The sequence below is a fragment of the Monodon monoceros genome, unplaced genomic scaffold, assembly GCF_005190385.1.
Source record: "Monodon monoceros isolate NGI ecotype Baffin Bay Population unplaced genomic scaffold, NGI_Narwhal_1 Super_Scaffold_14, whole genome shotgun sequence".
Taxonomy (NCBI): domain Eukaryota; kingdom Metazoa; phylum Chordata; class Mammalia; order Artiodactyla; family Monodontidae; genus Monodon; species Monodon monoceros.
Window position 1 is genome coordinate 26073403 of NW_021703770.1, and position 18496 is coordinate 26091898.

General features: G+C 38.1%; 1 long non-coding RNA gene across 1 annotated transcript in view; it reads right to left on the reverse strand.

Moving 5' to 3' along the window:
* Positions 1–7474: 7474 nt before the first annotated feature.
* LOC114895578 overlaps positions 7475–18496 on the reverse strand; it is a 204512-nt gene continuing 193490 nt past the window's right edge. Inside the window, exon 4 of the long non-coding RNA XR_003793590.1 lies at positions 7475–7593. This is a non-coding gene — a long non-coding RNA (uncharacterized LOC114895578). The remainder of the gene's footprint in view (positions 7594–18496) is intronic.

The window sequence follows — 18496 nt, forward strand, 5'->3', positions numbered from 1 at the left end:
AAAGAACTAAGATATCCTCAAAACCAAGCCTAGTGTCTGGGGGGCTATACCCACCCAGAGTGCAGGTGCCATTTCTAATCTGCATAAAGGCAGCATATGGGCTAGAGGTAGCCCTGTATCTGCATCTTGGAGGGATTAAACAACTTGACCAAGATCCATTCAGAAATTAACTACCTCTCTTTCTCTCCTAATCAAATTTCTTTTAATTAAATGTGCATTCCCCTATAATACACTAAAACAGGTTTCAAGGCATTGTTAACACAGATAAATAGCCTTTATTCCCAGAACACTTTGCAAGCATAAGTTCATTGATATCCACTCCCACTTTTAGATCTTTTCTAGCTTTATTTTGGCTTTTTCTTTATTGAACAGCCTACAGAGTTTGCTAATCACAAGTTAGTACAGATCTTCAATAAAGCAAAGGGCTTCACAAACCATGGAGCTACTTTAAGCCATATAAATATGTGAATACCAATTACAGAAGTAGATGGAAAAAAATTAAATATTATCACAATTTTATTAAAAGTGATGTTTCTGAATGATTTATTTGCAAAATTTGGTCTCATATATTTTATCAGATATTTATATCCTTGATCTTCAGTGATCACCCAGCCAATACTTTTACTTTGAGATCTGCAAATCCCTGAGGCCTCTCAAGTGGTGAAGAATTGAATTGAATACGGATGTCTATGAAACTTTGCTTACAGTTTGACATTTGTACTCACACTTCATTTTACATGGAATCCTCAAAAAGCTGGAAGGTAAGACACCACTACCTCTAAGCAACTTCCACCTTCCTTCTGGCTAAGTTAGATGCCTCCTTCCATTCTCTGGGACTTCCTCTTTTAGGGGTCTCATCATGCTGCTGCCTCTGATAATTTGTTTATTTTTCTGTCATCCCCCAAAATAAGTCCTGGAGAACAAAGAGCTTCTCTTTTTTATTTTTGTATTCACAACATCTAACGTGTACGGGGTAGGCAATAAATTTTTGCTAAATAATTATCTGAGTGGAAGAGAAGACAATGTGTCGTTTGTTCTTATAGATCTAAATTCATAAATGGGTGGACTTTAAATTCCCTTACCCAGAAATCTATAGAAGATATCAGACAGTCAGACAGACAAAAATTCAGAAGACACACAGATACACAGACAGAGACAGCTCTTAACCTGCTTTGATTCCTTAAGGTGAATCTGTCCATCATAACCATATGGAAAAGGAAATAGGGAAGAGATGAAAGCATGGACTGAATGTGATGGAAAATGAAGGGGAAACGTATAGGCAAATACATACATAGGAGCAATAAAAACATCTATAACCATGTCTCCAGTCTAGTAAACTTGAAAGGAGGGACCATGAACTGAAAGTCTGAAAGCATAGGTTTCAGTCCCCTCTTTCATTCGCTGTTGTTACTAACTCTCTTCTCTCCCAAGATATAGACAGACAAGTTGACCTTCCCACACATCAAATTCCCCATTGATAATCCAGTGAGATTTAACCAAAGTTAAGTCTAAACTTTCCACGAACTATAAGAACTTTCACTGCTAGAAGTCAGTCTTTCATACTGTCAATATTCCAGAAGGGGGCAGCATTTATTCATAATAGGGAAACCAAGAAAAAGTTTTACTTTAGCTAGCTTTCAAAGTAGTAAAGGTTGAGAAGTTGGATGAAAGGAACACTTAAACTCTTTCTTGAATTTCGTGTGAGTACATAAGGATGTCAGGAGTAGGAAAGTGGGTGGAAGCCTGGTGTCTGCTCTGCTGTGTAGGAATTTAATAAGGAACAAGTCAAATGGCTCTGTGATATTGATAAAGAATGGGGATGCAATGGGTTCGTTCCCAGGGCAAGTCTCACGCATGAGTGTGAAGTAGGCAAATCTATCTTTGGAGCGTCTCTCCTTATACAGCATTCTAGGTCTCATCCTTCTTTCCATGACCCTAACCCAGTCCTGCACCTCTGCAGCTCCACTTACCCCGGCACCCCTCTTCTTTACAATTACTGATTCATCCATCCGTTTACTTAACAAATATATTGAACACCTGATATATACCAGATTTTGTTCTGATGCCCCTGTCCTGACAAAATACATGCTAATTAACTTTATGCCTTAAGATATAATAGTTCCTAAGGGTAGCTACAGTAGGGAGCAAGGTTAGGGCTGAGATTATTCTGCTTTAAATATGTGCAGGGAGATGGACTTAAACAAGTGAGTCTCTAATAAAGGACACATCAGGCAGAGAAGGTGACAATTTGGGGTAAGAGGACCTGTTCAGCTCCTGAGGAATCCCATCACTTATGTGAACTCTCCAAAAGTAGACTTAATTGCTTTGTTCCAAAACTGAGCAAATGGGAGTGGCAAAGAAACCTTAGAGAACACTTTTTCCACTTGCTTCTTTTTTCATACGAGAAAGTAAAGCTTAGAGAAGGTGTTATTTTCCCAAGGTACTGCTGACTAGTTGCAGAGCAGGGTCTAGAAGCAATTCTCTATGGTCCCCGTCTAGTGCTCTCTCTAGGTGTCTACTACTCTTTTAACAAAACTTATCCCCACACACTCACTGTCTGTTGCAGTTTTTTTGTTTTTTAACAGACTTTATTTTTTTAGGGCAGTTTTAGACTCACAGAAAAGTTGTACTTAGAAATTAATTTAGTTCTTTCATGGATCATGTCTTTGATATTGTATCTAAAAAGTCATGGCTAAACCCAAGATCTATATTCCTATATTATCTTCTAGGAGTTTTATAGTTTTTCATTTTACATTTAAGTCTATTATCCACTTTGAGTTAACTTTTGTGAAGTGTATAAACTCTATGTCTACATTCTTTTTTTTTTTTTGCATGTGAGGGCCCAGTTGTTTTAGCATCATTTGTTGAAAATACGATCTTTGCTACATTGTATTGCCTTTGCTCCTTTCTCAAAGATCAGTCACTTATATTTGTGTGGGAGCTTATTTCTGAGCTCTCTATTCTGTTCCATTGATCTGACTATTCTTTCACCAATACCACATTATTTTAATTCGTGCAGATTTATAGCAAGTCTTGCATTTGGGTAGTGTCATTCCTCCAACTTTGTTTTCCTTCTTCAATATTGTGTTGGCTATTCTGGGTCTTCCGCCTCCCCATATAAACACTAGAGTCTGCAAAATAACTTTCTGGGTTTTTCATTGGGATTGTATTGAATCTATAGATCAAGTTAGGAAGAACCAACATCATGATGATATTGAGTCTTTCTATCCATGAACAGAGACTAACTCTTCATTTATTTATTTATTTGATTTCTCTTATCAGTTTTGTAGTTTTCCTCTAAAAATCTTGTACGTATTTTGTTTGATTTATACCTACATATTTCATTGGGGTGTCAATATAAATGTTATTGTTTTTAATTTCAAATTCCACTTGTTCATTGCTGGTATATAGGAAAGCAACTGACTTTTGTAGGTTAACTTGGTATGCTGCAAACTTGTTATAATTGCTTATTAATTCCAGGCAATTTTTGGTCAGTTTTTTCGGATTTTCTACATGAACAATAAAGTCACCTGCAAACAAAGACATTTTATTTCCTCCTTCACAATCTGTATACCTTTTATTTCCTTTTTTTGTCTTAATGCATTAGCTAGGACTTTTAGTACAATGTTAAAAGCAAGTGGTAAGAGGGGACATCTTTGCCTTATTCCTAATCTTTGTGGGGAATCTTCAAGTTTCTCTCCATTAAATATGAAGTTTACTATAGGCTTCTGCAGATGTTATTTAACAAGGTGAAGAAGTTCCCCTCTATTCCTAGTTTGCTGAGAGTTTTTTTTCACTATGAATGAGTGTTGTATTTCTTCAAATATTTTTTTCTACATCTATTATGATCATTTGATTTTTGAATGTTGAACTAACCTTGCATGCATGGAATAAATCCCAGTTGGTCAAGGTATAAAATTCTTTTTTTTTTTTTGGTCGCACCTCATGTCTTGCAGCATCTTAGTTCCCTGACCAGGGATCAAACCCGAGGCCCCAGCAGTGAAAGCACTGAATCCTAGCCACTGGACTGCCAGGGAATTCCCTATAAAATTCTTTTTATACACTGTTGGGTTCAATTTGCTAGTTTGTTTTTAGACAGATTACTAAGCTCGCCAGTGCTTTTATTTCCTCTTTCTCTAAAACTGGAATAATAATCTTTGTCCCAGATATTTTTCTAAAAGTCCTGTGCTGCCAATCTGCAGGAATGGTGAAAACCCATTAGCTCAGGAGCTAAGCCTGATTTTAAATACAGCTCTGCCACTTCTCAACTACATAGACCTGGGCCAGTCATTCACCCTCTTGAGGACTTCACTCACTTATTTACCATGGAATCACTAAGGACATCCAAAAATGGCATTTAAAAGCAGCTTCTCAAAATTTTAATTAGATCACTCACTTTTTAAATTTCTGTCAAGATGATTAAATGCACTATGTATGTGAAAGCACTTCTTTTTTCCTCTCTTTTTTGCTATCCTGAGATTGCACTTCCCAATAAAGCATGATCAATCAAGCTTTGCTGTGTATTCTGTTTTCTAAAAAACTTGAGCCATGGTATTCATTTAAAGTACCATTATTATTAGGAACATCATCAAAGCACTTTTTCTTTTCATTCATTTCCTGTTTTAAGTTGTTGACTATTCTTCAAGGCTATCCTTATGAAACAATTTCATTCAGGTGAAATCAGATTAAAAAGGACACCAAGTGCAGCTCAGAGGAAGAAAATATATCCCAAGAGAGAAATGAGAATATTAAAGATTTGTCTGTATGGATGGAATAGGTGCCCCTTCTGTTTCAGGAACTCCTCTGCTTTAGCAACCATCTGACTGGTGCTAACAGGTCCCATGAGTCCCCCATTAGAAACCTCCTTTAAAAGACTGTCCAGTCACATGGTCCCTTGAGGTGGGTACCTGGCCATAAGCACACACACACACATACATGTGCACATACCATGTGTTGCCTAGAGCAGTTCTCCATTTCACATATCCCAGAGTCTAAGGCCATGGTTCCCTGATTTTCCTCTTTTGCCAATCTTTTCATAAAGTAAAGACCTCTTTGTCACAAAAATATAGGAGTTACATAATCTCAGAGTAAATTGCTTTTCTTTCAATTAAATAAATTTAGCCATAAGAAAAAGTCCCTACATTATCCTTATTTTTCTCATTTTACCTCATACTGGTGAAATTTTGTCACAGACTGGTGTTTGGAAATCACTGGCAGCGGGGCAACTCAGCTAATGAGCCAAATAGAGAACTGGGAAAGGCTGACTCACCTCACCAAAGTGAGGAATGTTCCAGTATAGAAAAACACTAGGAAATATCCGATCCAAGAAGGGCAGTTTAGGATCAACCTCAATACTTTAAGTGGTTAAAACCACTGTGCATTTAATAGATGTTGTACAACAAATCAGATGCGAGAGTGTTGGTCCAGGCACCCAGGCCTTCTCTTTCTTTTGCAAAGATCATCCTTACAACCAAAATCAAAAGCCCAATTTTTCATTACTTTTATAGATATTACTTCAACATAATTTTTCTTCAAATATATCTGAGGTATTATGGCCAATGCCACAGAACACTGAGTAAGATTAACATTCATGAATATATGTTTGTTTTGAGAACATGACCCTGACAGAGTGTGAAGTTCTGTTTTTTTTTAGGAATCGTTCAGGGCAGGACCAGACAAAGTCCCTGCCCTTGAAGTCCTAACTTTCCAAGTTTACATACACATAGCACACATAGTATGAAAGACACAGGGCATATGAAAGGGTTAGTTTTGTATTTGGTTTTGATATCTGCTTTAATTCCCTAATAGAAGAAAAGAAAGGAAGGAAAGAGGATGGGAGGGAGGGAGCAAAGGAGGGAGGAAGGGAGGGAAAATGGAAAGCAATAATGGTGGTTCCCAGAAAGAAGGACAATGGCTGGTGGGAGATTTATGGGAAGTGAAAGTCCTGATCCTGCCCAGCTTGTCCGGGAACTCTTCCTGCTGAGGGGTGATTTGTGAACTGCTGTCTGGTCAGCAGTTCCAGGGAGTCAGTTCTGGACTCTAATCCTCACATTTAGAATCACTAAACCCAAGCCAAGGTTGTTTTCCAGGAATAGGGCTTTATAGGGTAAGGCTACTTCATGCATTGTGTGGTAATTAGTGAATAGTCCACTTCATATTTAAGAACAGAGTCAGGACAGAAAAAAAAGATGTAGTAATATTACCAAAGCTTGGAAAGCACTAATTTAAAAAAAAAATCATTTCTTTCCAGAATAGATATGGCCCCACATGACAGTGGGTATGAATGGTTAAATATTCAAACCTCTGAACTGATAAATCATGAAGGACTTTCATTGATGCTTCCAAGTAAACGTCCTGACACCAATAGTTCTGTTTAATAAACCAATTTTCAGTTCAACAGTAACAGCAGCTAGCATGTACTGAACTCTTCCCACATGCCAGCCACTGTCCTAAACACTGATGTCACCTGCAATATTGCATTTAGTCCTCACAGTAGTCCAGAAAGTTAATTAATATACTTATGTCCATTCTACAGATGAGGAAACTATGTCTAAGAAAGTTCAAGTAACTTATTCAAAGTTAGTTCGATAATAAAGGTGGAGCCAGGGTTTGAGCCCAAACAGTCCAGCCGCAGAGCCCCATGCCTCTATTATACATTTACTTCCATTCTAATAGTTACTTTTCTCACTCAAAGTCACTCTGAGCTTTAAAGTCACATAGATATAGATTTAAATCCTGATGTGTGACCCTAGAAAAGTCGTTGAATTTCTTAGAGTCTTAGTTTTTTATCTGTAAAACAGAGTAATCATACCACTCTGCAAGATTACTGTGAAAGTGAGAGGCAGTACATGGAAGCCATTCAATACATGGGAAGTATTACCACAGCACAGACAGGACATCAAGATTAAAAAGGGAAAATAAGCAGACAAAAGACACAGAGACCAGGCACTCAGGACCTATCTCCAGGGTAAGGGATAATTGGTAGTAGATCACCTTCACAAAGACTGAAGGAAGTAACTTCCCTTTAAGCAATTCAGTTGTTAAAGTAAAATTTGAGTATACTTGCAAACAGGATTTCAGGTAATAACATTTAAAACAAAACAAACAAACAAACAAAAACCAACAAGAAAGAGGAGTAGATCCTGTACAAAGAAATAAAACAAAACCCAAGCCATTACAAAAGATTATGCTCTGAGCCACACCAAGCCAAATTTATTCACATGGTAAAGGAGGAATTGATGTTTGTATCAGGACCCATCTGCGTGTCACAGATAATGCAATATCTACAAAAGCATGTTAAACCAGACATAGTTCTTTATCCTATGTTGTAGAGGAGTCATCTCTGTGACTCTATTGTGTCAAAGAAACTCTAGGTTAAAGAATAACTCTGGTAGAACCCTAGACAGTGGATATCCACGGGCAATTGCTGTCGAGAATCTAACGTGTAGTGTGGGAAAACAAATAGATAACAGACCTTAGAGAAGATCACGTTAGCAAGGTCTCCAGCATTCTTGCGCTCTGCATTCTCTAAGTAATGTAATTTCCCAGTCCAGTAGAGGTTCATAGCTTTTCCACCGTGGAAACACTAAAGATCTAACATGAAAAGGAAAAAAAAAATTAGGAAAGAGTGAGTGGAAATGATAGAACAAATAGCAAGAGTACAATCTAAAGGAGTCTGAGAGGGGATCTGCTGTGCTAGCACAGAAATATCCATGAGCATTTTGCTCCCATATGTTGGAGTCTTCCATTCTATAGGTCCCTATCCCCACAGTGCACTGCAACAAAAACGTAAAATTTATGAAAATAAAACCTGTTTTTTGCTAGTTTGTCTTTTGTACATAAATTTTGCAGACAAAAGCTTGAATTTAAAAAATTCAGTCAGAAACTTGCAGTTTTAAGATTTACTTAATTCCTATCTACTAAAACAAAATCAATCTTTTGGAGAGATCCTTCAAAAAGGTTTTCATTCATTAAATGTTACTATGTTTTTCAGAAACTGACTTTAAAGACTGCTATTAGAATACAAAAAAATATGCTTATGACTATATTTCTCATTTTATCCCATGCCATGGTGTTTTAATCTGCTATTATTACTTGAATACCTAGTAGGCACTCTGGATATTTGTTAGATAACAGGAAGAATTTGCTAAGGAGTTTTAAATCCTTTCATGATTTCATAATTTATCATTTCACGATAATTAAGACCAAGAGCTCTGAGATCAAATGGACCTAATTCACTATCTGTGGCCTTAAGCAAGTTTTTATAACTTCTTTAAGCCTCAGATTGTTCATTAAAAAAATCTCAATATATAATTACTTCTTCCATTGGGTGGTCACTTAGATTAATAAGATAATTAATATAAAACTCTTAGCTCAGAACCATGCTCATGGTTCTAAAGTGCTAAAAAACATTAGCTACTAACAATTTTACACCTTATCTTAGCAAATAATGTACACAATTCTTTAATCTGCCTTTAATCTTTAATCTTGCATTCCTATACACTAAAAATGAAAAATCAGAAAGAGAAATTAAGGAAACAATCCCATTTACCATGGTAACAAAAAGAATAAAGTACCTAGGAATAAACCTACCTAAGGATGCAAAAGACCTGTACTCAGAAAACTATAAAACACTGATGAAATAAATCAAAGACAACATAAACAGATGGAGAAATGTACCATGTTCTTAGATTGGAAGACTCAATATTGTGAAAATGACTATACTTCTCAAAGCAATCTACAGATTCAATGCAATCCCTATCAAATTACCAATGGCATTCTTCACAGAATTAGAACAAAAAGTTATACAATTTGTATGGAAACACAAAAGACCCCGAAAAGCCAAAGCAATCTTGAGAAAGAAAAATGGAGCTGGAGGAATCAGACTCCCCAACTTCAAAGTATACTACAAAGCTACAGTAATCAAGACGGTATGGTACTGGCACAAAAACAGAAATATAGATCAATGGTACAGGATAGAAAGCCCAGAGATAAACCCACACACATATGGTCACCTAATTTATGACAAAGGAGGCAAGAATATACAATGGAGAAAATACAGCCTCTTCAATAAGTGGTGCTGGGAAAACTGGACAGCTACATGTAACACCATACACAAAAATAAACTCCAAATGGATGAAATATTTAAATGTAAGACCAGACATTATAAAACTTTTAGAGGAAAACATAGGAAAAACACTCTTTGACATAAACCACAGCAATATCTTTTTTGACCCACTTCCTAGAGTAATGAAAATAAAAAAATAAATAAACAAATGGGACCTAATGAAACTTCAAAGCTTTTGCACCGCAAAGGAAACCATAAACAAGACGAAAAGACAACGCTCAGAATGGGAGAAAATATTTGCAAACAAAGCAACTGACAAAGGATTAATCTCCAAAATACACAAACAGCTCATGGAGCTCAATATTAAAAAAATAAACAACCCAATTAAAAAGGAAGACCTAAATAGACATTTCACCAAGGAAGACCTACAGATCCAAGAGGCACATGAAAAGATGCTCAACATCACTAATTATTAGAGATATGCAAATCAAAACTACAATGAGGTATCACCTCACAATGGTCAGAATGTCCACAAACAATAAATGCTGGAGAGGGTGTGGAGGAAAGAGAATCCTTTTGCACTGTTGGTGGGAATGTAAATTGATACAGCCACTGTGGAGAACAGTATGGACGTTCCTTAAAAAACTAAAAATAGAACTACCATATGACCCAGCAATCCCACTAATGGGCATATACCCTGAGAAAACCATAATTCAAAAGGACACATGTACCCCAATGTTCATTGCAGCACTATTTACAATAGCCAGGACATGGAAACAACCTAAATGTCCAACAACAGATGAATGGATAAAGAGGATGTGATACATATTTACAATGGAATATCACTCAGCCATAAAAAGGAAAGAAACTGGGTCATTTGTAGAGATGTGGATGGATCTAGAATCTGTCATGCAGAATGAAGTAAAACAGAAGGAGAAAAACAAATATTGTATATTAGTGCATATATGTAGAATCTAGAAAAATGGTATGGATGAACCTATTTGTAGGGCAGGAATAGAGATGAAGACATAGAGAACACACACATGGACATGGTGGGGAAGGGGAGGGTGGGACAAATTGGGAGATTAGGACGGACATATATACACTACCATGTGTAAAATAGAAAGCTAGTGGGAACAAGCTTTAAACACAGAAAGCTTAGCTCCGTGCTCTGTGATGACCTAGATGGGTGGGATGCGGGGGGAGTAGGAGGGAGGTCCAAGAGGGAGGGGATATAGGTATACATATAGCTGATTCACTTCATTGTACAGCAGAAACTAACACAACATTGTAAAGCAATTATACTCCAATTTTTAAAAAATCTCAATATACAATTACTTCTTCCATTGGGTTGTCACTTAGATTAATAAGATAATGAATACAAAACTCTTAGCTCAGAACCATGCTCATGGTTTTAAAGTGCTAAAAAACATTAGCTACTAACAATTTTACACCTCATCTTAGGCAAATAATGTATACAAATCTTTAATCTGCCTTTTTGGCCATATAAAGTATATATTAAGCCTTTTTGTGAAAGTATCAAGTATTTGGTCATTGCAAAATGACATACTTTTTTGTGGAGATTCGTGAGACTCATCGACAAACAGATGAACAAAAAATGTCTCAGAATCTGACTTGTTCATGACTTCATGGTAGCTTATTGGTAGCAGGAGATGGAAGTGGATTCAGTAGCAGAGGCAAGAGCACAGAGACCAGGAGAGAGAGAATAGTACACTAAGAGGAAAAAGGGAAGGCCCATTTTCTGATGCTGAGCCTCATACCATGTTTGACAGGCACCACTGAAAAAGCTGGGTCATCCATAATAACAATTACCTGGGAAGAAAAGGATGCCCCTCCCTTTTTTTGGCAGGGGAGGGGCAGGGAGGGAGATGGAAAGAGAAGAAAGCAGCAGAAAACTTCACTATACACAAAATGGAGATCAAGGTGGGCCTGCGGGGGGCAGTGCGGTATAGTGGACAGAGCATGGGCTGTATAATGAGATAGATCTAAATTTGGTTTTGTAGCTGGGTTATTTGCTCCCTAGGCTAAGTACCTATTGCTCTTCAACAATTTGTGCCACTCTCACTTTACCTTTGTAATGGTAATAAAAATTATAACTATAAAATATATAAATATAAAAATTATAATTATGTCATAGGGATGTTGTGAAGATATAATGAAACAACAATGCTGGTTGAGTGCCCAATCCATTTTCCGGTCTTAGGAAATACTTCTCACACACTCTGCAGGCAAGGAAGGTACAAAAATCCTTGCTGAAGCATTGTTTCTTGCACTGGTTTAGTCATTTCTTCCATAAGCATTCCTGGTAATTGTGGGAGATTTGTGTTGTGTCAATTTAGCTAAACTGGGACTACATTTCCCAGAATCCACATTTCCCTCATGTGATCAGTTCTCAGCTAGCTTCTGGTGCTGAGAAGGTTGGTGCAGCACAAGGCACTGCTGCAGCTCCTGCCTGGTGGTGCTGACCCCCTGGCTTCTTGGCTGGAGGGTGTCAGCAGCCAGATGCTTAACTCTTCCAGATCCTACTGCATCTCCTGCTCTGAGTTCTCCAACTCCTGGCCCAGATGTGTGTTTAGCAATGTGACAAAGGGGCACCAGCTTCTCCTGAAGAAAACCCTCATCATCAAAGTTTGAAACTTGGAGGCAGTAAGGAGCCCATACAGGTTCCAGTTCATTCTTAAGGGTTCCAGCTCAGACTTGCAGGTTTCAGTTTGGCCTTTTTTTCCCCCACTCCACAACCATCCTCCCTTCCCAACCATCTGCCTGTGGACATCAGGTTCCAGCACTAGACTCAGACACTAAACTTCACATACACTGTTTCTCCTGTTTCCATAACTGTGTAAGGTCAAAACTTTATGATAAATGCCTATTAAAATATATATCTATATAGATATAGATATATTCATACATTTATCCTGGTCATCTTCTCTGATAATCTGATAAGAACCTTAACTGATACAGTGGGCTCTCTCTCCTTGTTCCAGGAACTGTGTTATGGACTGACAAAACTGATGAATAAGGTACTGAACCTATAGTTACAAAATTATCACAATTCTTAAAGGAAAAATCAGCCTTTGCTCACCATACAAGAAATTATAAAGTTTCTATGGATTTGCCTACTTTGGACAGATCATATAAATGAAATTATGCAATATGTGACCTATTGTGTCTTTTTTTTTTTCACTTAGCATGCTTACTAAGTTTATCTACATTGCTGGATGTATCAGTACTTCACACTTTTATGACTGAATAATATTCAATTGTATGGATATATCACATTTTGTTTATTCATTTATCCATTGGTGGACATTTAGGTTGTTTTCACTTTTTGGAACTATAGAGTTCCAAACTAGATAGTGATAGTTACACAACATTGTGAACATACTAAATGCCACTGAATTACACACTTTAAAATTGTTAATTTTATATTATATAAATTTCACTTCAATAAAAAATTTTAAGGTTATGAAGTTATAAGGTTGGTTTCCTTTAGTTTAAAAAAATTTACATGTATCTATAATTGTTCAGAGTGAAACTGAAGAGACTCCATTAGAGTTTATGGGTGCCGAACCAGTAAAAATTATGTTCATTAAACTAGATATTTTCAGTGATAAGGTCAGATGTTTTCCACACTTGACTCCAATCTGCTACGTATATTATTCTTTGCTCTGCTATTTTGCTCAAGCTTGCCACTGATTGGCTTCTTGAAATGCACATAAAATCAATTAGCATTCAGTCTCTGAGAATAATTCTCTTAATAGATTACTGCTTTCACCATTTAGCCAACAGAAGAACATTTCTTTCCACACCACCCCACACTTATATAGGAAGGCATTTGGTAACACTTATCAGCTTGCACATGCCAGCAATTAGATGTCAATAGAATTCCTATGTTCAATCCCTGTATACAAGGAACACGTTAGCCAAAATTTCCAGTCCTCTCACAATTTTCTGAACTCATCAATTTTTGTCCTTTATATAGGTTAAAGGCCCACATCTGCCTCCAAACTTCCCCTAAAAAGGGGAGAGTATGAAAGTAGACTTCAAGATTGAGGATATGCCAAGCCAGTTCTCTTTCCCTCAAGTTTCAGGGAGTACAATAAAAAGCCAGTATTTTCCTTCAACTGCTAACTCCGCTTTCTTTTTTTTGTTGTTGTTTTACTTCTTTTTTACTCCAAAGATCTAATATGAATATCATTGTCTTACAGATATTTCCGACCCCATCTCCCTCCATTATCCCTCTCTTACACTATAGTACAGCCACACTGGTTTACATTTGGCTCCTAGAACATGTAAAACTCATCTCCGGCTCAAGACCTTTACAGTTGGTGCTCCTTCTGCTTGAATATTCTTCTCAACAAGGTAATTTTTTCATCATTCAAGTTTCAAATCATTTAGTACCTTTTCACAGTGGGCTCCCCTAGCTATAGCAGCCCTTTCAGTCACACTCACCACATTACCCTATTTATTTTTTATTTCCTGTTTCCCAAAAGTATATCATATATCCTTAATATAGGGGGGACTCTGTCTGTCTAGTTGACAGCTGTTTTCCCAGAGTTCTGAGCAATGCTGGAGCAGATAGGAGATGTACAATTAATATCTTGACTGACTGACTAATAAACTAACAGGTACTAATCATGCTAATAAATGTAAAATTGCAGTTTGATTCATAGTGGTACCATCCTTGTGACAGAGGATGCTGGAAAAGATTGGGTATTTGTTTCTATATGCATGTATGCATGTATGTATGTATGTTGGTTGGTTGGTTAGTGTTTTTTTGAGGCGGGGAAGGAGCAGGTTATAAGTTCAGTTTTGACATTTTCATTTTGAAGTATTATTGATGCCGCAAGAAGTGATATCAAATAATTTTGTAGATTAAACTGAACTTAAAAAATTAGAGGTGTGTATAAGGATAAATTCATGAGACATCTGCTTCTCAGTGCCTATTAAATGTGGGCATGGATAAGATCATTCAGGAAGAGCAAGAAGAATAGGAAGAGAGGACTGGAAATAGGAATGGATAACAATGGAAAGGAAACAGAACAGGAGTTGTCAGTGAGGAAGGAGGATAACCAGGCAAGTGTGGCACGCTGAAGAAAGGAGTTGTTATGGACTGAGTATGTCCTCCAAAAATCCATAGGTTGAAGTCCGAATCCCCAATGTAATGATATTTGGAGGTGGGGCCTGTGGGAGGTAATCAGATTTAGATGAGGTCATGAAGGTGGAGCCCCTGATGGGATTAGTGCTCTGATATGATGAGAAAGAGACACCAGAGCTTTCTCTCTCTCTCTCTCTCTGTTTAAACAAAGAAGAGGTCATGTGAACACACAGCAAGATGGGGGACCTCTAAACGCCAGGAAGAGGGTTCTCACCAGGAACCAAAACTACCAGGACCTTGATCTTGGACTCTCAGCTTCCAAAACTGTAAGAAAATACATTTTTGTTGTTTAAGCCTATTAATCTGTGGTATTTCATTACAGAGACCAAGTTGACTAAGACAGGGGTGTTTCAAGAAGGAGAGAATCAGAAACATGTATAACTGATTCACTTTGCTGTACAGCAGAAACTAACACAACATTGTAAATCAACTATACTCCAATAAAAATTAATTTTTTAATTAAAGGAGATAACTGTACAATGTGTTGAGATGCTGCTGAGCCTGAAGTAAAATAAAGACTAAAAAGTATTCACTGAATTTAGTCACGTAGAAGTATGGAATATATATATGGGACTTCCATATATATATGTAATATATCCTAAAACCATTTGGTGATATGCCTTACTACAACTTCACAACACTGTGAATTTATGTCCTATTTATATTTCATCCTAACTTTAAGATTTTTATTGGAGACTCTACTACCTAACTAGCTTATTCCTCTGTCTTTTTGTTCCCTATTTACTATATTTCCTACAGGAACCATTTTACATGTCTCTTTATGTAAGATTCTTTACATGACTCTCTCTCATGTAAAGATCATTTGTCAAGATTTCAGTGACCTTGAATCGTTCAAAATGTCCATGGATCACTTCTCCAGTTTATAACACTTACCAGTTCAGACCTGCTGTATTGCAAACTTTAGATCCTTATTTTAGATTTCAACTCTATAGAAATGCTGAGCACAAATGACCATATATTCTGTTTTGAAAATCTTGTTTTGACAAGTTCTGGGGGTTCCAGGCATATGCCGAACAGTTGAGAAACTGTAGCCTCTCCAGCAGTTTTCATTCACATGTTCCATTTAGGTGCTCATCTTCTGAGTGTAGAGGACATTTGTTACATAGGGCAGTTCCCCACCAACACCCCTTTCCTTATTGGGAGAAACCAGAGGTCGTTGGATTACCATCCAATGATCTTTCTTTTTTCTTTGGAGCACCATCAGCCAGAATAGAAGCAAATGTTCCAGTCCCAGTCAACCAGAGGCTCCAACATGGGACAGTGACTCTTTAGCAAGGGACACAAAACAAAAGGGACCATTTCAATTCATTCACAGCAGCAGCAGCAGCAACAGCAGCAGCAGCTCTACAAGATTCTGCTTGGGCTAAAGACTTGACTTCCTCCCTCTTGGCATAAAAGAACAGAAGTGTCTTGGTTCACACCCAGTCTCTATTCCTGGTTTTCTGTCCTCCCATTGATTTAGTGTGATGTCCTTGGTATCCCTGCAAATTTATACACTTTTTCTTTTTTCCTAACATTAGCCAGGTAGTTTTTGTTACCTGCAATCAAAACATTCCAGGGCATTCCTGGTAGTGCAGTGGTTGGGAGTCCACCTGCCGGTGCAGGGGACGCGGGTTCGTGCCCCGGTAAGGGAAGATCCCACATGCCGCGGAGCGGCTGGGCCCGTGAGCCATGGCTGCTGAGCCTGCGTGTCCGGAGCCTGTGCTCCGCAACGGGAGAGGCCGCAACAGTGAGAGGCCCGCGTACTGCAAAAAGAAAAAAAAATAAAAAAAAACATTCCAAACTAACAGAGAGGGAGGTCTTCACATGATGGACCCAAGTAAGAACCTAGTAACCATGGTTAGTGGCTGAGCTGGCACTTCCTGACAGAATTATTTGTTACTCTTGGCAGATTTCAAGGGGGAAAAAAACCCACTGCTTTGCCAGAGCTTCTGTTGCCAGTGACTATCACTCTGGGGGTATTCTCCACAGAAAGAGAACACTGGGGGAAAAAAAACCCAGCTCTGCAATTTAGATTGCCACTCCAATTAATAAATAGGGAAATGGTGTTACTTTACCAGTAATTAATTTTTTTTAAAAGCCCATGTAAAATGTCAGCTGGACTCTTGTTTATTGGAACATAACAACACATTTGACAAACTTAACCTTGTTGATTTACCCGAGACAGCTAGGCTGACAAATTTCAATTGAGCCTGTTACAAAGCTGGCTCTGACTTGTAAAAATGTCTATTTTGAGTCAAGACTAAGTAGGACTATATACATATATATGTATTTTCCTGCCTCTAATGAGAGAAACAGACATATGAAAAAGTTGTTTATCCTTTGAGCACCAAACATCATACTGAGTCCCTTTGAAATGTTAAAATTTGGAGCCATTGGTCTGTTATCTACAGAGAGAAAAACAATACTGTGGGTTCAGGAGAAATGGATAGGAGGGTTTGAAATGGGAAGAAAAACACCAATAGGAATGATAAACTGGGTTTTAATGACAAAGTCACTTTGCCAACTGTAACTCGGGTGCTGGGTAAGCTGATCTGACTTCATTAGGTGATAGTCAGCCTCCCAAAGCCATCATCAGGCTGGAAGAAAGCCATATGTGTTAGTCGCACAAATGGACATTGATTTTTCAATAAACTGGAACCCAAAGCCAACATCACTCCAATGATATCTTTTCTCAGGAGAGAGGATTTCTCGCTCACGCCTGGCACCATGTCTCAGCTCTTATATTACAAGAATTACATGGGTGAAGCAGAGTAGAAAACATCAGCTCACTTAAGTCATGTGATAAATGAGGCAATTAAGTCAATTAGATGCACAGTTACTGAGTTATATCTGTTTTGCTTTGTAAAATATAATTTTAAATAGGATCATCTGTCTTACCATACTTGACAGCATTAGAATTCTGTGGGGCAGAAAAAAATGTGGTTCATTACGCTATAAAAACAGTGCCTACTCTCTCAACTGGATAAAGTAACCTTGTTCTTTAAGTTAGAGGTTGTTATCCCTTAACTCCTTCTCTGTAAGAAGGGAGGACACATTTTGTATTTGCTAGTTGTCTGCATTTCTTTAAATGAATGGCTTTTCTACCAGTCATCATGTGTTTGGGGGATTAGTAGACAGAATGTTAAGTTTTTCAATGCATCATTTACCAGATGCATCTATTTGTGGAGGAAGAGAGAGAAGGTAGTTGAAGAAGATTTACGTTATTCTGGGAAGTGTCATTTGAGTGACTTTGCAGTGAAAAGATGAGCAGCCACCCTTGTCTAAGAGAATAGTGCCAGGACCTTTAAGTGGCTTAACTAAAGGTGCTCACCACCACTGTCTCCCCTTGGTATGCAGAACTTGTCACTGGGGAAGAGGTGTATACATCTACAGAGGAGACAAGGAGGTCTTTCCAGTGACCATAATAAGACCCTTTGCTTTTGGAGGAACACTTCTAGAGCTTCTGACAGATTGTGATGGTCCTGCCTAAAGTGTGTGGACAGGTTAGGACACCAGGAACCACCATGGGAAACTAACCATGAATGAAGGTAATACTGGACTGGTGGACAAGGCTAGATTAGAGGCTTATCAAGAAATTGCTTATGAGCCAAATTATGTTCCCTTTGTTTTAAAGTAGTGAACCAACTAAACTCAATGAGCCATTTAAAAGTTAGAGGACTTCCCTGGTGGTGCAGTGGTTAAGAATCTGCCTGCCAATGCAGGGGACACAGGTTTGAGCCCTGGTCCGGGAAGATCCCACATGTCACGGAGCAACTAAGCCTGTGGGCCAAAACTACTGAGCCTGTACTCTAGAGCCCGTGAACCAAAACTACTGAGCCTGCGTACCACAACTACTGAAGCCCGCACACCTAGAGCCCATGCCCCGCAACAAGAGAAGCCACCACAATGAGAAGCCCGCGCACCACAAGGAAGAGTAGCCCCCACTCGCCGCAACTAGAGAAAGCCTGTGCACAGCAATGAAGTCCCAACGCAGCCAATAAATAAATAAAAAGATAAATTTATTTAAAAAGTTAGAATATTTCACATATAAATATGAATTACTTTGGCCAGGACACATGCTCTGCAATTTGCTCAAAAGCCTACCACTCACATATATATTCTTACTCTCCCTGCTTCACTCATTTCTTTAACTTTCTGGAACACAGAAGGCAGTTGAGTTCTTCATCTTTTGCCAAGATGGTTGCGGGGAGAGGCTACCAATTCTGTCACAGAATGGAGCTGAGACT